The sequence below is a fragment of the Lemur catta genome, chromosome 5, assembly GCF_020740605.2.
Source record: "Lemur catta isolate mLemCat1 chromosome 5, mLemCat1.pri, whole genome shotgun sequence".
Classification (NCBI taxonomy): domain Eukaryota; kingdom Metazoa; phylum Chordata; class Mammalia; order Primates; family Lemuridae; genus Lemur; species Lemur catta.
In genome coordinates this window covers 64,137,902-64,161,620 of record NC_059132.1, presented here as the reverse complement: position 1 = coordinate 64,161,620, position 23,719 = coordinate 64,137,902, and the positions used below count along the sequence as shown (strand labels likewise).

Below are 23,719 nucleotides of genomic sequence, written 5' to 3'. Positions count from 1 at the left end.
TGCCGAAACCCGGGATTGGACCAGGGACCTTTAGATCTTCAGTCTAACGCTCTCCCAACTGAGCTATTTCAGCCAATGTCTGCTTCTGCTCTTTTGTTAGTTCCTTTCAAATACTCTTAACCCTACTCGTTTCCTTTTCGGATGTTGCATTTCAGAGAAAGTAAGAAAACGTGATTCCTAAGGATATGAATTGGGTAGGCATAAGGCTTTGGTGGTTCAAAGCTTCCTGCTGAAATGGGAGACTTCCTAGAATTCAAGACACCATCTGGCATGATTTCTAACTTGGCGCTCAACTATCTTTTATTCTTTCGACATTTCTGCTTTATTCTATTAAAGTACTGTAAGTTATATAAAGTACATAAATTTTACGTGTACAGCTTGATGAACTTTACAAGTTTACATTCCTGTTTGGTAACACATCTTTAGCTCTTTCATGCTCCTTTCATTTTGCACCCTTCCAAAGTTAACCACTGTCCCGAACTCTTTCAGGTAAGTATTGCCTTTTTTTTTTTTTTTTACTTCATATACATTGATTCAAATGGAATCTCACTTTAATGTCTGGCTTCTTTTGCTCAATATTGTCTTTGAAATTCATCTATGTTTTTACCTGGAAAAGCACTTTGTTCCTTTTCATCGACTTATATTTTACAGATATACCACAATTTACTTATTGATTCTAGTATCGGTATGTATTTAAACTGTTTCCAGTTTGGGGTTAATATAAAAAGCACTGCCCTGAACCTTCTTGTACATGGATTTAGGTGAACATAATCATTCATTTATCAGATAGATGGATGGATAGATAGATAGATACATAGACAGATGGATAGATGGAATTGCTGGGTCATGGAATATGTATGTTTAACTTTATTTTACACTGCTAAACAGTTTTCCAAAATGAATATGCCAGTTTATAGAACTGACAACAATGTATGGGCTTCTGGTTGCTTCACAGTCTAGCCAGAATTTGATATTGTCAGTCATTTTCATTTTAGCCATTTGGTCTAGGATGTAGTGATAGCTCTTTGTGATTTTAACTTGCATTTTTGATGATTAATGATATTTTATACCTTTCCATATGTTTTTTTTTTTTCTCATTTAAAAAATTGGATTGGGCAAGGTGCTGTGGCTCAACGCCTGTAATCCCAGCAGTTTGTCAGGGCGAGGAGGGAGGATTGTTTGAGGCCAGGAATTTGAGGCCAGTCTGGGCAACACAGTGAGATCCTGTCTCAACAAAAAATTTAAAAATTAGCCAGGTTGGTGGCATGTTCCTGTAGTTTCAGCTACTTGGGAGGCTGAGGCAGGAGGATCACTTGAGCCCAGGAGTTGAAGCTGCAGTTAGTGATGATCTAACCACTGACTCTACCTTGGGCAATAGAGTGAAACTCTGTTTCAAAAAAATTAAAAATAAATAAATAAATAAATTGGGTTGGTTGCCAGTCTCTCTTTATTGATTTGTAGGAGTTCATTATATATTATGAAGACAGTCCTTTGTCAGATATATGTATTGCAAATATCTTCTTCCAGTTTATGGAATGCCTTTAGCTCTCCTAATTTTGTACTTGGAAGTTTAAAATTTTTTTCATCACCTCTGGCATTTATTATTTCTTTGTGTTAGGAACATTCCAATTCCACTTTTAGTTATTTTAAAGTATACCCTAACCTGTTGATTATAGTCACTTTGTTGTGTTATCAAATATTGTTCATTTGATCAAACCGTCTAACTATATTTTTGCACACATTAATCATCCCCACTTTATCCGCCACCCCCCCCTTCCCAGCCTCTGGTAATCATCATTCTACTCTCTGTCTCCAATTGTTTTAATATTTAACTTCCACATCTGAATGAGAACATGCTAGATTTGCCTTTCTGTGCTTGGCTCATTTGACTTAACATAATTTCCTACAGTCCCATCCATGTTGTTTCAAATGGTAGGATTTCATTTTTGTTTGTGGATATATAATATTGCATTGTGTGTATGTACCACAATTTTTTTTATCCATTCATCCACTGATAGACACTTAGGTTGATTCTGAATCTTGGCTATTGTTTTGTTTTTTTTTCAAGCTCTCTAGTCTTTCTGTATTGGCTATTGTTAATAGTGCTGCAATAAACATGGGAGTGCAGATATCTTTTTAATATACTGATTTCCTTTCTTTTGGATATATGCCTAGAACCAGGATTGCTGGATCATATGATAGTTCTATTTTTAGTTTTTTGAGGATCCTCCATACTGTTCTCCATAGTGGTTGCACTAATTTACATTCACACCAACGGTGTACAAGGGTTCCTCTTTCTCCACATCCTTGCCAGCATTTGTTATTGCCTGTCTTTTTGATAAAAGCCATTTAACTGAGGTGAGATGATATCTCATTGTAGTTTTGATCTGCATTTCTCTGATGAATAATGTTGAGCAGTTTTTCATGTATCTGTCACCCATTTGTATGTCTTCTTTTGAGAAATGTCTATTCAGATCCTTTGAAGTTTTAAATTTTAATGAATTCCAGCTTATAATTTATCAATCTTTATGGTTAGTGCTTTCTGTATACTGTTTCAGAAATATTTGCCTAAACCAAGATCATAAAGCTATTCTCTTCTGTTTTTCTCTAGAAGTTTTATTGTTTTACTTTAACATTTAAGTCTATGTTCCCTTTTGAATATATGTATGGGCCTCAGTATTATTTTTCTTACTCCAGATTGCTTTGGCTATTCTGGAATTTTAAAAATTACTGTTTCAATATAAATTTTAGAACTAACTGTCAATCTCTAGCCACCCCTCAAAAAATCCCTGCTAGTATTTTGTTTGTAGTTGCATGGAATCTATAGGTCAATTTGGGGAGAATTGATATATTAGTAAGATTGAATCTTCTTGCCAGGATCATTTATTCATTCCTTTAGGTCTTCTTTAATTTCTTTCAACAATGTTTGGTAGTTGTCAGTGTAAAAGCATTAACTGAAAAGATTAACTTCTCTGTATTTGATTTTTGTAAATGGTATTTCTTTTTAAATCTCATTTTCTAATTGTTATTGCTAGTGTAGAGATATGCTATTTATTTCTGTATATCTACTTTATATACTGTACATTTATTAAATATACTTATTAATGCTAATTGCTTTTTGATAATTTGGATTTTTATGTATACAATCATGTCATATGTAGTTAATGGTGATTTTACTTCTTTCTTTCTAGTTTTTATACTCTTTCTTTTCTTGCCTCATTCCGCTGTTTAGACCCTCCAGCACAATGTTAAATAGAGGTTGTGATAGTGGACACCCCTGTCTTGTTCGTAATCTCAACAAAAAAGATTTCAATATTCCACTATTGAGTATAAGGTTAATGTAGGGTTTTTTCTGGATAACCTCTATTAAATTGAAGAAGATGTTTTTTTTCCCTAGTTTGCATGAACTGTCATTATAAATGGGGTTTGAACTTTAATAAATTATTTTCTGCATCTATTGAGATGTACATGTAATTTTTCTTTTCTAGTGTTTAGTGTGGTAAACTATACTAATTTGTATGTATTAAACCAATCTTATATATATAGAATAAGCTCCATGTCATCATAATAGGTTATTCTTAAAATATGTGACTGGATTTCATTTGCTAATATCTTATTTAGGATTTTTCATCTACTTTCCTGAAATATATTGACCTGTAGTTTTCTTATTTTGTAATGTCATACTCAGGTTTTGTTTGTTTGTTTTTATTTTTGTTTTTGTTTTAGGCTTCCAGCTTTGCATGGACCTACTCGGGTTTTAATATCAGTATCATACTAACTTCATCAAATCTGCTGTGAATTTTTCTCTCTTTTCATATTATCTGGAAGACTTCGTATACAATTTATACTATCTCTTTCTTAAATATTTGGAAGAATTCACTAGTGAATCTATATGAACCTAAAGTTTCTTTGTGGGAAAATGTCAAATTAGAGATTCGATATCTTTAATGAATGAATATAAGACAGATCAGATTTTCTATTTCTTCTTGTGTCAGCTATGACAAATTGTGTTTTTCATCTAAATTTTATCTAAATTGTTAACTTCATTGCCATAAAGGTGTGAATAATATAATCTTATCTTTTTTGTTCTAATATTGGTAATTTATGTTTTCTCCATTTTTATTGTTTGCTCATAATTTATTAATTCTATTCATCTTTCAAAGAACTTTTTTGTTTTATTGATTTTTTCTATTTTACATTTGCTTTCATTTTAATGGATTTCTGCTCTTATTTTTAGGAGTTCCTTTCTTTTACTTTCTTGGGATTAATTTGCTCTTCTTTATCTAGCTTCTTGACATGGAAGGTTAAATATTTGATTTTCAAGATTTTCTTTCTAACATACACATTTAGAGACATAAATTTTCCTCTCATCATTATTTTAACAACATCCCACCCACCACTTTTAATGTCATAATTTCATTATCATTCAGTTCTACATATTTTCATTTCCCATTTGATTACTTATTTGTTTACTAAGCGTTACTTAGAAATCTGTTTGCTGCCTAATTTCCAAACATTTGGAGATTTTCTGGATAGTTATTTTCATTGCTTTATAATTTAATTTCATTATGATATGAGATTATAGTCTACATAATTTAAACCTTTGGAAATCTGTTGAAATTTGATTTATGGCTCAACATATGGTCTATCTTGATACATGTTTCATGTGCATTTGTAAATAGCATACATTCTGCCATTGTTTTATGTATTGTTTTAGATAATTAGGTCAGGTTCGCTAATCATGCTGCTTAAATCTTCACATCTTTATCACCTTTAGTTTGTTCCTGTTTCTTGAATTTTCCTGAGCACTTTATTTTTTGAGAGCCTACCAGATGTCTGTCTCTTCAGCTCTGGAAGTATGTAGGGAACGCAGTTCTGTCCCTCAAATATTTTGAGCTTTTTAGTCTCCAGTCTCCCACGCTTCAAATCAGGCAAATGACTTGAAAGGGAGACCAGCTGTGTACATGTGGTAGCTACCTTTCTCTACTGGGAATTTGTGTTTCAACACAGTAAAAGTAAGATTTTATTCTATCTTTAGAACCCTTGGGCCAAACTCCCCAGGTCCCATGTATACTCCCCAAATCTACCAACTGTCTCATCAGGAAAAGTAATCTTACTTGGGGCTCCTCTAGTTTCTAATCTGTCATGTCAGCCCCTTTACCCAAGTCCTTACTGGTTTGCTCTTTCTTCCAGTAATCCTTCTACATGAGCCAAGCCAATCTCAGTATATTACAAAATAAAACCAAAAATCCAATGATTATCAGCTCACCACAGGATTCCCCATTCTCTGGAATTCCAATTCATATACTCATCATTATTTCGATAACACTCCAATGTCTTTACAAATAGGATTTTTGTAATTCTAATTCACGTAACTTTCTTTTTTGTGGGGGGAGTACTGGGATTCTATGTCCTACATAATTTTATTCAGAGGCAGAAGTTAAGCTTAGGAAAATTCAAGAAACAAGGACAAACTAGAGATGATAAAGATGTGAAGAGCTGGAATTTAGGACCTCATCTTAAAAGAATTAGGCAGAACTCGGTATGCTACCCACATTAACCACAAAAGTCTTTGTTTTTGTTAACAAAGAGTTCAGACACTTGATAAGGATATTTCTGGAACCCACTGATCCTAACAAAATAATTTCCTACACTGTTTTACACAGAAAAAAATGTGGTATTTGAAAACTAAAATGCAATGAACTAACCTCTTTGCTATTATATATAAAATGAATGCTTCCTGTTCATAGATTAGAATGTTGTAAAATGGTGGAATAGGAACTGACTCTGGGATTTCTCATTACTCATGGTGCTCAATTAATTATGCTTAAGTACAGTACAATAAACTAAACATTTTTTTTAAAATTCGACATCTGCTACATGCTCCTGGTTGGAGTTTAAAATTTCACCCATAAATTCTGGTTCTCTCATTCCTGGTCACAGAAATTTTGAGAAAGCAAGTTAGTAGGAAAATACATATATAGTGGGATTGATTTAATTTAATCTAAATAGTGTCTAATAATTAAGGTCTGAAAGGGGACTCAAAACCATTTGGAATGATACAAAATATTAATTTAATTTCAAGAAGATGGCTTTTAAAAAATCTAGAGAGTCTATGAAGGCTTGCATAAATATTTAAAAAATTAAGAATTAGGCACATGTGTAATATTTACTGAAGACTATAAATTTGGTTTTATCAAATTCTCTATGATACAAACTAAAGACTCCAGTCTAGGAATAGTGATTATTTCTGAGAAAAAGTGTGACATTGTGGGGGAGGGGGAGATATTTTTGGTGTTTTCTTTGTATTGTATAAAATATTTATATTAAGAAGGTATCCATTATTTGGGTAATTGAAAGAATAATAATTTAGCATATCCCATATCAAAAAATGCACGACATATTTGAAGTCAACAAATCTTACCTCCTACATAAGGTAAAACTTTGTACTACTTAGTTATTAACAAAGCCCAATACAAACCTTTTCTCTTTTGCCTGAACCTGCTGATAAGGCCACACACAAATCTTTCCCCTTTAGCTCCTAGGCAACTTCCCATTCTTTGTTTCATGAATGATTAGCTAAAAGTAAAACTGTGTGTCCCTGTTTTGTGGGTCTCAAAGACTACTCCTAGGTTCAATGGTTGGCTAGAAGGACACACAGGATTCAGCATATAGTCATCCTCACAACTATGATTTGTTAAAGCAAAAGGATACAAAGCAAATTCAGCAAAGGGAAACTGAACATGGGCCAAAGTGCACAGCAAACCACAGGCAAATCACATAGAATGTGCTTAATTCCCAGCCATAAATTGTGACAACACGTGAAAAATTCATCAGGAGAGTTGATTAAACTCAGCGCCCAAGATATTTACTGGGGACTGATCACACAGGCACATTCTGCCTAGCATGTACCAGAACTCCAGACTTTCAAAAAGAAAGCAGGTGTCCAGAGCATAAACTATCATTTACACAAACAGTTTGGGCACAGAGAGCTGCTCATATCATTTGGGAAATGGTGGGAACCCTCCTCAGATAAGTTCCCAGATGTCAGCCAAGGGCCAATCTTGCAAGCAGGTTTTTCTAAGGGTAGCAGTCTCAGGCCAGCTATGTTAACTGTTTTCTGCAATGTCCTTAAAATTAGCAAGATACAGAGATAAGCATTTCTTATTCATCTGTCAAATTGTCATCTGTCTCCTGATTGCAAGTAATTCCAAATGTAAATAACCTCACCTGTAACTTGTCTACCCCTCTCTATTATAAAATTCTAAGGCAAACCACCCCACAAGAGACACTCTGATCTTCAGATCTGGAGTGCTTTCCTGATGGCAATAGCCTGAATAAAATCAACCTCCTCACTTACCCCGTTTTGTCTTTGACGTTTTGGTGTCATGAGTCACTTAGGAGTAAAAGCCCACTTCAGACACTTGTCTTTCCCACCCAGGCACTGAATCCTTTCAAGCTTGTTGTGGTCCTTCCCTGACTGGCAACTTCTGGATCCCACAGCAAGTCCAGCTCCCGATCTCTGAGTTCTAGACATTTATCTGTGGTAGCACACTAAAGATTCAATTTTGATTCTGTTTGAGTGATCCTTTGATTTGGTTTTGTTGCCGGCTTTTGTTTAACCTTGGTATTATGGGTAACTCTAAATCCAACCTTCAACCCCTTAAAAAAGCCCCCATGCTGTGCCATTGTGGTAATAATTCAGTTCATTATCTCCCAAAATGGCAGAATTTAACTACTAGGACTATCTCTTTTTCTAATTCTTTGAATATTTAAGATAACAAAGTCTTTCCACTTTTAAACAGCAAAGATTATGTACAATTATGTTACCCCCATGTTTGCCTTTTTAAATAAACTTTATTTTTAGAGCATTTTTACATTTACATGAAAATTGTGCATAAAGTATGGAATTCCCATATAACCCCTTCCCTCTCTTGCATTAGTGCACAAGATATTCTTATTAACATTATTAACATCTTGCATTAATGTGGTATGTTTGTTACAATGAGTGAACCAATATTTATACAATAGTAATACAATACTGATGCTAGCTAAAGTCAGTAGTTTACATTAGGGTTCACTCCATGTTGTACAGGTCTATGGATTTTCACAAATGCATAATGTCACATATTCACCACTACAGCCTCATGCATCGCATAAAATAATTTCACTGCCCTACCTATTCATACTTCATCTTTCCCAACCCCCTGTCAACCATCCATCTTTTTTAATGTCTGTATAACCTTTTCCAGAATGTCAAATAGTTGGAATCATACAGTATATAGGCCTTCAGATTATCTTCTTTCACTTAACAATATGCATGTAAGGTTTTTCCATGTCTTTTCATGGCTTTATAGCTCATTTCTTTTTATTACTGAATAATATTTCATTGTATGGATATACCACAGTTTGTTTATCCATTCACCTATTTAAAAACATCTTAGTTGCTTCCAAGTTTTGAAACTTATCAATAAAGCTGTGATAAACATTGATATGCAGGTCTTTTGTGGACATAAAGTTTCAGATTCATTGGGTAAATATCAAGGAGTGCAATTGTTGAATCACATGATAAAAATATGTTTAACTTTTAAAGAAACTGCCAAATTGTCTTCTAAAGAGGCTGTACCATTTTGCATTCCCACAAGCAATGAATGAGAGTTACTGTTGCTCCACATCTTTTCCAGCATTTGGTGTTGTCAGTGTTCTCGATTTTGGGCATTCTAATGGGTGTGCAGTGGTATCTCACTGTTTTTAATTTGCATTTCCCTGAGCATATGATGTGGAACATCATTCCAAATGCTTATTTGCCATCTGCATAACTTCTTTGATGAGGTGACTGTTAAAGTCTTTGCCCCATTTTTTTATTGGGTTGTGTTCTTACTGCTGAGTTTTAAGAGTTCTTTGTATATTTTGAATAGCAGTACTTTATCTTATATGTCCCTTGCAAGTATCTTCTCAGTCTGTGGCTTGCCTTTTCATCCCCTTGATTTTTTTTTTAATCTCTAGTATTTCTTTTTAGTTCTTCTTAGAAAGTCCATCTCTCTGCTTACATTGCCCATTTCTTCTTGAATGCTGTCTCCTTTACCCATTAGAGCCCTTAGCTTATTAAGCATAGCTGTTTCAAAATCCTGGTCTGATAATTCCAACGTACTTGCTATATCTGAGTCTGGTTCTCTCTCTTCAAACTGTGTATTTTGCCTTTTAGTATGTCTTGTTATTTTTTTTTCTTCTTCTTCATGGCCGAACATGCTGTACTGGATAAAAAGGACTACTGCCAATAGGCCTTTAGTAATGTGGTGGTAAGGTGTACGGAAAAGAAAAGTGTTCTATAGTCCTATGAGTATGTCTCAGTATTTTAGTGACCCTATGCTTCTAGATTGTGAACTTGAAACATACTTCTCAGGTTTTTTCCCCCTTTTAGGTGGGACTGGACAGATAGAGTAGGCTGGAGTTGGTTATTTCCCTTTCCTCAAGTCATTCAGGCTCTGATAAAACTCCAGCAGATTAGGCTCTGGTTAAATAGTTTCTCCTGAGGGAAGACCTTGTCAAGAAAAACAGAATGCGCTGGCATATTTCAAAAACATTCTTTTTCCTCTCCGCTACCAGAAACAGAGGGGTTTTTCTCTCATATTCACTTTGAGAACCAGGTTGAGCTCCTGAGTTCAAATTCACAAAATCGAGGGGCCCAGATAAGTGGATCCTGGAGATTTTTTTCTCTCATACTGGTCCCCAGAAAGCCTCTAGCAATTAATTAATTACAATTCAGGTTTCCCTACTCCAAAACTGGTTCATAAGGAGGCTTCTCTCTGGGTTTCTGCTCTGCTAAGTTGTGATTCTCTGAATTTGCCTGTCTCTCCACTTTTGGGAGAAGTGGTTTGCCCTGTGACTTCACTTCTCTGACAGATCTAAGAGGAGTTGTTGATTTTTTGGTTGAGCTTTTTACTTGTTTTTAAGATAGAGAGGCCATTTCTAGCTTCTTACATGCTGAATCATATAATATATGCATTTAAATCTACAATTGTCTTTCTAAAAACTGTTTTAGCAGCTATCCACAAATTTAGATATGTTGTACTTCATTATTTTTTAGTTCAAACTAGTTCTAATTTTCCTTGTAATTTGTCTTTGACCCATGAGTTATTTAGGAATGTGATGTTAATCTCTCAACATTTGGAGATATTCTCATTTCTTTTTGTTACTGATTTCTACTTTAATTGTATATTGATTAGATAACATTTTATCACTTTGGTCCTTTAATATTTAGAGAGGTTTTCTTAATTGTCCACTTCTTTTGAATTTTCTATGTGCACTTAAAAGTGTATTTGGCAGTTGTTTGGTATTGTGTCTTATACAAATCTAAGAGGTCAAGTTGTTTAGTTAAGAATATAGTTAAAATCTTTTATATCCTTACTGATTGTATTATTTACCTGCTTGTTCTATTACTGAAGGGAGTATGTTAAAACCTCCAGCCACAAGTGTGGATTTCTCTATTTTTAGTTCCATCAGATTTTATTAATTTTTAATTTTGAAATAATCATAAATTTACAAGAAGTTACAAAGAAAGTCGAGAGAAGTCCCCTGTACCCTTAACCCAGTTTCCCCAATGGTTACATCTTATATAACTAAAGTATACTATCAAACCCAGGAATTTGACATTGCTACAATGAATATGTATAGTTCTAGGTCATTTTCATTACATGTGTAGATTTGTGTAACTGTTGCTAGAGACTAGATACAGAACAATTCCATCACCACAAAAATCTCCCTTTGGTTGCTTCTTCTTCCATCTTCATACCCACTCCCCTCTCTCTTTGACAACTACTAATGTGTTCTTAATCTCTTACGACTTTTTTCATTTTGGGGATGTTATACAGATAGAATCATACAGTAGTTGACCTTTTAAAATGGGCCTTTTTCATAGCCTAGTGCTCTTGACATTCCCACAATTGGTAGTATTAATACTGCCTGCCTTTTTACTGCTGAGTAGTATTCCATGGTATGGATATACCACAGTTTATTTAGCCATTTACCTATTGAAAGACATTTTTGTAGTTTACAATGTTTTGACATCATAGATAATGTTACTATGAACAATTGTGTACATATTTTTGTGTGAACATAAATTTGCATGTCATTTTTGATTTATATATTTGGAAACTATGTTATTAGATGCATACACATTTAGAATTGTTTTGTATCTTTTATAAAATGTCTCATCACTCTGAATGCCTCTCTTTTATTGTTATAAAATGTTTCTATGTTAATACCCCATTTATTAAATTCTATATAATTTTAGGTTAATCTAGCCACACCAACTTTTTTTATGGTTAGCCTTTGTGTTTCATATTTTTCTATACCTTTTACTTTTCTAGACCATATACTTTAGATCCTTATGTATATTTTCCCCATGGCATTTTTTATAGTAGTAAAATATACATAATATAAAATTTTCCATTTCAATAATTTTTAAGCATAAATTTCAATAAAATTAAGTACATTCACATTGTGGAATCATCACCATTATCTACTTGCAGAACCTTTTGACATTCCAAACCGAAACTCTGTACCCAATAAACAACACTCCCTCCCTGACCCTTCAGCCATTGTTAATCACTCTCTGTCTCCATGAATTTTACTTTTCTGTGTATCTAATACAAGTGGATCATACAATATTTGTCCTGTTTGGCTTATTTCACTTACCATAATATTCTCCAGGTTCATTCATGTTGTAGCATGTATCAGAATTTCATTCCTTTCTAAGGCTGAAAAATATTCCATTGTATGTTGAATCCATCTTTTGACTATTGTGAATAATGCTCCCATGGATACTGGCAGACAAGTATCTATTTGAGCCCCTGCTTTCAATTCTTTTGGGTAAACACTTAGAAATGGAATTGCTAGATCATATGGCAATATGTTTAATTTTTTGAGGAACTGCCATACTATTTTCCACGGTGGCTATACCATTTTATATTCCCACCAACAATGCACAAGGATGTTAATTTTTCATATGCTCCTTGATATTTGTTTGGCTTTTCATTTTCTTTCTTTCTTTTTTCTAATAGCCATCCTAAGGAATCTGAAATGGTATCTCATTGTGGCTTTGATTTGCATTTTTCTAATAGTTGCACATTTTCTCATGTGCTTATTGGTTATTTGTATATCTTCTATGAAATAATGTCTATTCAAGTGCTTTGTCCAGTTTGAATTGGGTTTTTATTTTTGAGTTGTAGAAGTTCTTTATATATTCTGAATATTAATCCTTTATCAGATATATGCTTTATAAATATTTTTTTCCATCCCACGAGTTGTCTTTTCATTCCCTTGACAGTGCCTCAGACATACAAAAGTTTTTAATTTAAGTCTGATTCATCTATTTTTGTTGTTGTTGTCTGTGCTTTTGGTGTGATATCCAAGAAATCATTGGTAAATTCAACGTCATAAAGATTTCCCTCAATATTTTCCTCTAGGAGTTTTATAGTTTTAGCTCTTATAGTTAGGTCTTTGATCCACTTTGAGTTATTTTTTATATGTGTTATAAGGTGAGAATCCAAGTTCATTGTTTTGCATGAATCCAGTTTTCTCAGCACCATTTATTGAAAAGTCTGTCCTTTCTCCATTTGAATGATCTTGACACCCTTGCCAATTGACTGCATATGGAAGAGTTTACTTCTGGGCTCTCTGTTCTATTCCATTGGTCTATATGTCTGTCCTTATGCCAGTACCATAATGTTTTGATTACTATAGCATTATAGTAAATTTTGAGATCAGGCAGTATGTAGCCTCTAAGTTTGTTCTTTTTCAAGAATAATTTGGCTATTTAGGATCCCTTGAGATTCAATATGAATTTTAAGATAGATTTTTCTATTTCTGTAAAAAAAATCATTGAGATTTTTTGATAGGGTTTTCACTGAATCTGTAGATAGCTTTGGGTAGTATTAAATATATGTACCTGAACACTGATGTCTTTTCATTTATTGGTGTCATCTTTAATTTCTTTCAGTTACATTTTATAGTTTTTAATCTATAAGTATTCTTTCTCCCTGATTAAGTTTATTCCTAAGAATTTTTTTCTTATTGATGCTATTGTATATGGATTTTTTTTTAAATTTTCTTTTCAGGTTGTTTATTGATAGGGTATAGAGACACAAATGAGTTTTGTATCTTTCAATTTGGGTGAATTTGCTTATTAGCTGTAACTTTTCTTTTATAGAATCTTCAGTATTTTCCTCACATAAGATCATGTCATCTGTGACAGAGATAATTTTACCTCTTCCTTTCCAATTTGGATGCCTTTTAACTTTTTTTCCTTGCTTTTTTGATGTTGCTATTAGTAGAACTGCCAATATTATGCTAAGTAGAATGGTGAAAGTAGGCATCCATGTCTTGTTCCTAGTCTTAGAGAAAAAAACTTTCAGTCTTTCACTATTGACTATTTTCATAAATGGCCTTCATCAGGTTGAGGAAGTTTCCTTCTATTTCTAGTTTATTAAGTGTTTTTATCATGAAAGAATGTTGAAGGTTGTCAAATGCATTTTTACATCAATTCAAATGATTATGTGGTTTTTTTCTTTCATTCTGTTAATGTGGTGTATATTACATTAACTGATTTTTTATGTGCTGAATCATATGTGTATCATCCTTTTAATATGTTGCTAAATTCAGTTTGCTGGTATTTTGTTGAGGAATTTTGTGCCAATATTCATAAGAGATATTGGTTTGTAGCTTTCTTTTCTTGTAATAGCTTTGTCTGGTTTTGGTATCAGAGTAACGCTGGCCTCATAGAATGAGTTAGAAATTGTTCCCTCCTGTTCAGTTTTGTGGAAGAGTGTGTACTTAATCCTTATTGCATAATTATTCATTAAAAGTTTGGTGGAATTCACCAGTGAGGCCATTTGGTTCAGGGCTTCTTTTCTTGACAAGTTTTTGATTGCTGCTTCAATATCCTTACTACTAACAGGTTTATTCAGATTTCTAATTCTTCATGATTCAGTCTTAGTAGATTGTGGTTCTAGGAGTTTTTCCATTTCATCTAAATCAGCCAATTTGCTGGCATATAATTGTTGTTAGTATTCTCTTATAATCCTTTATATTTCTGTAAAATTGGTAGTAATGTCCCCACTCATTTCTAATTTTAGTAATTGGAGTTTTCTTTCTTTTCTTTTCCTTAGTCAGCCTAGCTAAATGTTTGTCAATGTTGCTGGACTTTTCAAAGAACAAACTTTTGGCTTTCTTGATTTTCTATTAATATATTGATTCTATTAATATATTGCCCGCCTTTTCAGACAGCCTGTCCTGTGGATTACCTTGACACTCACTAGCCAAGCCCACAATTGCATAAGCCAAATCCTTCTTCAACAAATTAGTCTTTCTTTCCCGCCTTCACTGCCTCCCTCCCTTTCTCTCTGTCTCTCTCACACACACACAAATATTTATCCTGATCATTCTATGCAAAATACACACACCCAGAAAACCAGAGAGCATCCCCATTTCTTTTCCAGTCCCTACCCACTCTCCCCAGAGGGAACAACTATTGTGACTTCTAACAACAGAGGGGAATTTGTAATTTAAATCAAATTTAAATCGATGGAGCCACAGAGTATATCCTTTTTTGTGCGTGGTTTTTTTTTTTGGCAAACATCAACATGTCTGTAAGTTTCATCCATAAATTCACATGAAATAAATTATTTCATGTGAATTTATTAATGAATCTGTTGTCAGTGGTCCCCAACCTTTTTGGCCGGTTTCATGGAAGACAATTTTTCCACCGGGGGTGAGGGTGCGGGTGGGGTGGGGTTGGGAGTAGGAGCTCAGGCGGTGACGCGAGCTCGCCCGCAGCTCACCTCTTGCTGTGCCACTGGGTTCCTAAAGTTTCATGGAAGATAATTTTTCCACGAATGGAGGGAATGGGGTGGGGTAGGGAGCTCTGGAGATAACTCGCGGCCTGGTTCATAACAGGCCACGGACCGGTATCAGGCCGCCGCCCGGGGCTTGGGAACGGCCGTGTTGATGGGTACTTGGGAAGTTTCCAGTTTTTTCTTTTACTATTTAAATAGTTTGGGCATTCTGGTAAATATATTTGGTAAATATAAATTTGGTACTAATTTGTGTTAGGCAAATACCAACTATCAGATGTGGTACTTTATATGTTAATAAGTGGAAAGTCGGAAAGATAAAAAGGACTACTAACAACAACAAAAAAAGTAGAAAGTGTCCCAGGTATAGCTGCCCCTGGGGAGTAGGCATCAGCTGTTTCCGTAGTGTAGTGGTTATCACGTTCGCCTAACACGCGAAAAGTCCCTGGTTCGAAACCAGGCGGAAACATGGTGCTGTCTTTTAACGTCATTTCAGAGAATCTCCATTTGAGCCAGATACAATCTGTATGTCCTCAGGCACCTAAGGTGAAGGGAGTCACGTCCTCCCTCCTTTGTCTTGAGCCACCTTGCTGCACTCTAGCATACTGTAGTCCCCTCTCCCTCCACTAAAGCTCTGCCCTGTCCTCCATTCTCTGGGGCCTGGATGGTGTCAAGCCGATAGGAGCCCATGGTGCAGGATCCCACCTGTGCCGCGTAGGTAAGATTGGCTTCCTTGAAATGTTGAGAGCCAGATGTGTGGGTTTTCCACAGAAAAAGTTTCTTCAGGGATTTCTAAGAGGGAAACAGGGCTCCGCTTTGAGCCTCCTGGGGAATTGGACATTCTATTGTCTGACCTTTACCCCTAAGCACAGAGAGAAATTTTCACGAAACAGGTAAGTGGCAATCTCATGTGAATACGTGGACCAATAATTAGAGGCTGTCAAGGGTTTTAAAAAAATTAGATCCTGGCCTTAATATCTGCATTATTAGTATGATGCACTAATCTACTGAACTGATTAGTAACTAAGAAACTATTAATCATTTCTTTTCTGTTTTAAACTTATGTGTGCTAAACCAGCATTGTCAAAGTTTCACTGTAACAAAGCAGTTTTCTCTTTCTATACCTGCTTCCATAATCCACCTGTCACATCTCACTTGTTTTTTCAATAAACTCTCCAACCAAATGTTTGTAAGTTACTTGCTTTAACAATGAAACTAAAGAGCAAAAACAAAAACTTTGCATGAGCAGAGAAAACTTGGTATAGAGAATGCCTGAGCTCATTCTTACATGTTTTTGAAAAATAAGGGAAAAAGTCCTTTCCCACCTTGTACCTATGAAAAGAGACAAGCTCCCTGACTGAAAAAATCACCAATATTGAAAATTGAATTCTTAGACTTGAAGGAGGAAGTTTCTGTTGTTTCACTTCTGTGGATTTGGCCCATATAATCCACAGAGAAGGTGCCAGGGTGAGAAATTTCTTTCACATCCCTTAAGAAGCCCTGCAGCTAATTTAGGCTGATCCCCAAAGGGCCAGAATCAGGCTGTGAACAGGTCTCTATTGTCGTGAATTTTCTGCTTTCTTTCCGGAGATTTTTTTAAGTGCACATACAATCTAATACAAATATATATTCTCTCCCATCCCATCCCCCCCCCAGTAGCATTCTAGACAATTTGTTCTGCATCTTGCTTTTTTTACCTAACAATATCTTTATAGATCTGCACAAATAAGTACATAAAAATCCTTGTTATGTTCTTTTAACTATATTATACAATTTCATTTTGTAGATGTGCCATAATTTAACAAAATTGTATTGTGAGAATAAACAACCTTTTCCTAATCTTTCTATTACAAATAATGCTGCAGTTAATAATTTGAATATCATTATTTGTTACATGTGCAGGCATGCTTTGCATTCTTATGGAAATCCACATCAAGGGATATATGCATTTGCAATGTTGATAGGTCCTGCCGAATTGCCTTCTGTAAGGACTGAGCAGTTTATTTCTTTGTGTTGAGCACAATTGAACAGGATTTTGGCCACAGTCAATATCACAATTCCACAATACTAGATTCCCTGCTACAACTATGAAGCAAAACCAGGCAGTCCATGAAGACTGTAGAAGAATGAGCAGCAAGGAATTCTTGTGATGCTGGAATGTTGAATTTTCATCAGAAGGCCATCACTTGCATATAACCCAACAACAGACCAATATCTATGAACTGGATTGAAAGATCACACAATACAAACAAAAAAAGCTCTCTTTCTTGGATCAACCTAGATTGCTATAAGCCTAAGACAAATATGACTCTTCTACACCCATGTCAGGTACTCCAACCCAAGTCGCCCAGAAGACAAAGGATACAGTATTCTCCTCTTATCTGCATTTTCCCTTTGTATGGTTTCAGTTGCCCATGGTGAACTGTGGTCTGAAAATAATAATAAGATATTTGGGGAGATATTCACATAACTTTTATTATAGTATATTGTTATAATTGTTCTAGTTCATTATTAGTGATTGTCATTAATCACTTCCTGTGCCTATTTTATAAGTGAAACTTTATCATAGGTATGGATGTTTAGAAAAAAAACAGTATATATAGAATTTGGTAATATCTTTGGTCTCAGGCATCCACTGGGGGGCTTAGAATGTATTCCCCAAAGATAAGAGGACTACTGATTTAAAATTGTACTAACACTAATGAGAAAGAGTTGACCGCAAGCAAAGAGTCTTATTTAAGGGAACATCCACTGTTGGGGGCTTGGGCTTTTTCTTGGGAGAGAATTACTGAGAAATTCACTGATCTTCCACACATACAGAAGAATCTATTATAAGATTGTATGAAATGGCTTTACCTACATTACTCTGAAACTCCAAAAATGACAGCAACACAAAATATTATGACATTATCGAAAACATTTTTATACCATTAAAGGCAAAAAATGTTTGTGGTTTTTGTTTTCTTTTTTCTTTTTTGAGACAAAGTCTCACTTTGTTGCCTAGGCTGAAGTGCAGTAGCGAGATAATAGCTCACTGCAGCCTTGAGCTCCTGGTCTCAAGCAATATTCCTGCTGATTCTCTCATATAGCTGGGCTACGGCATGTGCCGCCATGCCTCCTCCTCCTCCTCCTCCTCTTCCTTCTCCTCCTCCTCCTCTCTTTTTTTTTTTTTTTTTTTGGTAGAGACTAGAGACCGGGTCTTAAACTCCTGGCCTCAAGGGATCCTCCTGCCTCAGCCTTCCAAAGTGCTGAGATTACAGATGTGAGCCACCTGCCCACTCAAATAATATTTATTAATAACAAAGAAGTCATTCACCTTAAAATTTTCTCTGCTCAAAATGCCTTCTTTCCTTCTTCATTACAAGTTTACTCATTATTTTAGATATACCTAAAGGGTCACCTTCCCTTGAGACGTTTTGTCAGGCCAATGTCAGTTAAATGTCCTTCCTGTGTTTTGATTGTCATGGTAAAAATTTTACAGGTATGCATTTGTATTATACATAGAAGAGGTAAGATCTTAGATCTTGCTACATGGCCATTAAACAAGTATTTATTTCTGCATAGCTTTTTTGTGTAGTATCCAGCAATCCTATTTCTGGGAATGTTCCTCAGTGAAATTCCAGTTTGGCTCTGTAGTGGTTCACCCAGATTTGTCATTATAACAATTTGAATTAGAGAGTTTAGGCAACCTGCATATCTATCACCAGAATGGATAAATGCTGCAGTGGCTATAAACTTCATACTATGCAGCAGTCACAACTAATGAAAAGCAGATGCATATGTATCAAGATGAGTAGATTTTTCAGTGCCAAGTAAACTCTAACAAACAACAGATCAGAATCTACAGCACAGTATCAAAGTTTTAAACATGGAAATATGCAAAAAACAGATGGGTGAGAATGAATGACAAAGGCCTGGGGGAATCATGGGAAATTGTGTGAGGATAAGGAGCTGAGTCAAGTGATATGAAGCCTACCTTTTGCAAGACAGCTGTATACACCTGTTGTCCCCTACTCTCATGCTGGCCTGGAAGATAAGTGATCATTGGCTGCCCCCTCGCCTGGCCTCACTGCATAGTCTCTTCCGGCCAAGCATTTCCCTGCCACAAATTACTGGTGGTCTCCAAGTTCTCTCTCTTGTGATATTGGTTTCTAAAAAGTTGCTATTTGTAATTAAGAGGTGAATGTCTGGGTGTGTTGTAAGGACCGAACATAGGATGGTATCTACAACAGTTTTAAAATTGAAATCAATTTTCTCTATATTCTGCCTGAGGTTTCCTGGCTTAGTGTTTGTGAAAAATTGGGGTCACCAGGCAAAAGCCTTCCTAGGTCTTTGGTCGTAATGTTTTGGTATTGTTGGTTTTAATAAATGGAAAACATAAGGAAAGGAAAAAAATGTACAGCAAGTATGAAAATGGTCTAAAGGAAAAAACAAATTTCACAATACTTAACATAGGACATCCAGGAAGCATCTATTTTAATTTTCAGAGATAACTTTTGAGTGCATGGCAGTTTCTGCCGTGTAGTTGTTCTCACATTTCTCACATTTGCCAGACTGGGCGGATATACCTCCTGTCAGTGTTGTTTTTACTTTTCTCTCCACTGCAGCTTCACCTCAGTTTACCTCTTTTAACTAAACTTGACCCCAGTCAAGAGTGGCAATTCTAAAACTTGTCCCAAGCAGAGTATCGCTGTGGGGCCCTAACTTTGGTCTCTATACCTGTGCAGCTTTCGACCAGGGTTAGTAGGCTGAGGTGCCACTTGCAGCACATGTCCCACCTGCCCAGTGGGCCTGGCCTCCCTTCACAATCTTGCAGATGTGAAGCTCTCATCATTTAGGAAACAAAAAAGAGCTCTCTTTGAATCACAGTGGCATGTATTTTATTAAGCTGTTTGTCTTTTCATTATCGACTTTATATCATCTAATTAAGTGTTCTTTGCCAGATATTTGTATTGCAAATATCTTTTTCCTGTTTGTGTCTAGGAAACACCTTAGTGGTGTCTTGTGATAAAATCCGTAATTTTCATGAAGTCCAGTTTAACATTTATATTTAGCTATTTTTGTGTCTAAAAAATTTTTGTTTCCCCAAGGTTACAGAAATATTCTATGCTTTTTTTCTCATTAGTAACTTAATTATTTACCTTTCATTTTTAAGAATAAGAGGAAAAGATCTGAACAGGCACTTTCAAAATAGAACATGTCAATGACCAATGAGAACATAAGCACAACTTGTGATATCAATACAAAATTTGCTTATTTGTATGTTTTCACCAGCAGCAACAACTACTGGACAAAAGAACTCAATGGTCTCTGGCAACTTCGCTTTCTTGCAAGAAATCTTTTCAAAATTCTTCTGTGAAGGTTGTGTTTATCTAGGGGTAGAGATGTGGTTTGGGGTGGGTTGTAGGTGAAGGAGATAGTAAGACAAGGTTTCTGTCTTCAGGATCTTCAGGAATGTCTGTCCTGCAGAAGTGGCTGCTTAATCTGATCCTCCTGACCACCCCATCCCCTTCTATTTCAGTTTCCTCCATCCCTCCAACCCCATCCCCCAAAAGACCACCAGAGATTTAGTTCTTACATGGACTTGATCTACATGTCTTCTACTCCAGACATATTTTTACTCAGGGTCAGTGTGGGCCTGTGTCTCTCAGGGACATTGGGCTGGGTACTGGAGTCAGATCCAGAGCTTGAGCCATAAGGTCCTGTCACTGCCAGGAGCTGTCCTGTGCTTATTGGAAAGCTCTTCTTCAGTGGGTTGAACCCTTTATTAAAACGATTTGTTCTGTAAAATGTGAATTCAGTCAAAACACTGCACTCAGGGATCCAGAAGGGCTACATATGGCTCCAAGGCCACAGGGTCATCACCCTGTCCTCAACCCTTCCTGGAGTTGCAATGGTGCCTGTATGCACCGGATTTGTTGGGCCCATGGTAGGATTTATTGAAATTGAGGAAAAAAAGAAAAATGATTTTAAGTTTTACTTATTTGATGGTGTGAGTCTTATCTCACATTTGGCTAGAGAGAGTAAAGGTAAGTCAATTTTTCTTTTGATTTTTTAAAAAATTTTATTCTCTTGTGACAAGAATACTTGTTATGAGATTTACCCTCTTAAATTCTTATGAGTACAATACACTATTCTTAACTATAGATATAATGTTGTAGAGCAGATCTCTAGAACTTATTCATCTTGTATAATAAACTTTATATCTATTGATTAGCAACTCCTCATTTCCTCCTTCCCCCAGCCACTGGCAACTACCATTCTAATCTCTGATTCTATGGGTTTGATTATTTTAGGTATGTTAAGTGGAATCAAGCAGTATTTGTCCTTTTGTAAGAGATATATTTAACTTAGCATAATGTCCTCAAGGTATATCCATGTTGTTGCATATTGTATAATGTCCTTCTTTTTAAAGGCTGAATAATATTCCATTGTATGTATATATCACATTTTCTTTATTCATTCATCCGCTGATGGATATTTAGGTTGTTTCCATATCTTGGATATGGTGAATAATGCTGCAATGAATATAGGAGTGTTAATGTCTTTGAAATCCTGATTTCAATTCTTTTGGATAAATATCCAGAAGTAGGATTGCTGAATCATGCAGTAGATCTATTTTTAATTTTTTGAAGAATCTTCATATTTTCCCATGGTGGCTGCATTCTAACAGGGTAGAAAGATTCCAATTTTGCCACATCCTCACCAACACTTGCTGTATTATGTTTTTTGGATAATAGTGATCTTAACATGTGTTAGGTGATAACTCACTGTCAGTTTGATTTGCATTTATTTGATAAGTAGTAACACTAAGCATCTTTTCATATACTTGTTTGCTATTTGTATATCTTCTTTGAAGAAATGCCAATACAGGTCTTTAGCCCATTTTTTAATCAGGTTTTTAGGTTTGGATTTTTTTGCAGGGTGGGGGTTGTTGCTATTGAGTTGTAGGAGTTCCTTATATATTTTGGAAATTAACTCCTTATCATATATATGGTTTGCAAATATTTTTTCCCATTTCATAGGCTGCCTTTTCACTCTGTTGATTGTTTGCTGTGCAGAAACTCTTGTTTGATGTAATCCCATTTATCTATTTTTGCTTTAGATGTTTTTGATTTCATATTCATGAAGTCATTACCAAAACCAGTAGTACCCTAAAGTTTTCTTCCTATGTTTTCTTCCAGGAGTTTTATAGTTTCAGGTCTTTGATTTAAATCATTAATCCATTTTAGTTAATTTTGGGGAATGGTGTAATATAAGGGTCCAATTTTATTCTTTTAAATGTGGATATCTAGTTTTCTCAACATCCTTTGTTGAAGAGACTATTCTTTTTCCATTTTGTGTTCTTGGTACCCTTGCCAAAGACCAATTGATCATATAGTCATGGATTAATCTCTTGGCTTTCTGTCCTGTTTTGTTGGCCTATATACCTGTCTTTATGCTATTAATAGTATCAAACTGTTTTAATAATTGGAGCTTTGTAATATATTTTGAAATCTGTAAGTGTGATGTCTCCAGCTTTGTTCTTTCCCAAGATTGATTTGGTGATTTTGGGTTTTTGGTGGTTTTATATGAACCTTATAATCTTTTTTTCTGTTTCTGTAAAAATGCCAGAGAGATTTTTGATAGAGACTGAATTGAATCTGTAGATCACTTGGGTAATATGAAAATTTTAACAGTATCAAAATTTCCAATGGATGTACAAGGGATGTTTTTCCATTTGTTTGTGTTTTCTTTAATTTTTCTTTCTTCAATGTTTTATGGTTTTTACAGTATAGTGTTTCACCTCCATGATTAAGTTTAACTAACTCTTTTTTTGTGTGCTACTGTAAATGGGATTGTCTTCTTAATTTTTCTTTTCATATAGTGTGTAGTTACTGTATAGAAATGTAAGTGATTTCTGTGTGTTGATTTTGTATCCTGCATTATACTGAACTTGCTTATTAGTTTTTTTTTGAGATAGAGTCTCACTCCATTACATGGGCTAGGGTGCAATGGCTCTCATAGCTCACTGCAACCTCAAACTCTTGGGCTCAAGTGATCCTCCTGCCTCAGCTTCCCTGAGTAGCTGGGACTACAGGCGTATATTACCACACCCACCAATTTTTCTATTTTTTGTAGAGACGGAGTCTTGCTCTTGCTCAGGCCAGTTGGGAACTGCTGGCCTCAAGGGATTCTCCTGCCTCTGCCTCCCAAATTGCTAGGATTACAGGCATGAGCCACCTCGATTGACCTATTTGCTTATTAGTTTTAACACTTCTTTTAATAGAGTCTTTTGGGCAAACAGGCAAAATTTATTTCTTCCTTTCAAATTTGGGTGTCTTTTATTTCTTCTTCTTGCCTAATTGCTCTGTCTAGGACTTCCAGTACTATGTTGAATAAAAGTGGTGAAAATGGGCATCTTTGCCTTGTGATGGTTACTCTTATGTGTTACCTTGACAGGGTTCAAAGGTGCCCAGATAGCTGGGAAAATATTACTTCTGGGCAGGTCTATGGGTGTGTTTCCGAAAGAGATTAGCTTTTAAATTAGTAGACTAAGTAAAGAAGATCCACCTTCACCAATGTGGGCAGGCATCCTTCAGTCTATTGAAGGCCTCAGACAAAATAAAAAGACACAGGAAGGGAAAATTTGGTCTCTCTTCTGGAGCTGGGATATCCATCTTTTCCTGCCCTCAGATAACAGAGCTCCATGTTCTCTGGCCTTTGGACTTTGGGACTTGCACCAGCAGCCACTTGGCTCCCATCTCAGGCCTTTGGACTCATACTGACTTGTACCACTGGCTTTCCTGGTTCTTCAGGGTGTAGATGGCATATCATCGGACTTCTTGGCCTCCATAATCATGTGATTCAATCCCAATAATAAATAT

General features: G+C 35.4%; 2 non-coding genes across 2 annotated transcripts; one reads left to right on the top strand and one right to left on the bottom strand.

Moving 5' to 3' along the window:
* On the bottom strand, nucleotides 1–73 carry TRNAF-GAA. Its single transcript has one exon. It is a non-coding gene; the product is annotated as a tRNA-Phe (tRNA).
* A 15,175-nt stretch (nucleotides 74–15,248) lies between these two features.
* Nucleotides 15,249–15,321, top strand: TRNAV-AAC. Its single transcript has one exon. It is a non-coding gene; the product is annotated as a tRNA-Val (tRNA).
* The last annotated feature ends 8,398 nt before the right edge of the window (nucleotides 15,322–23,719 follow it).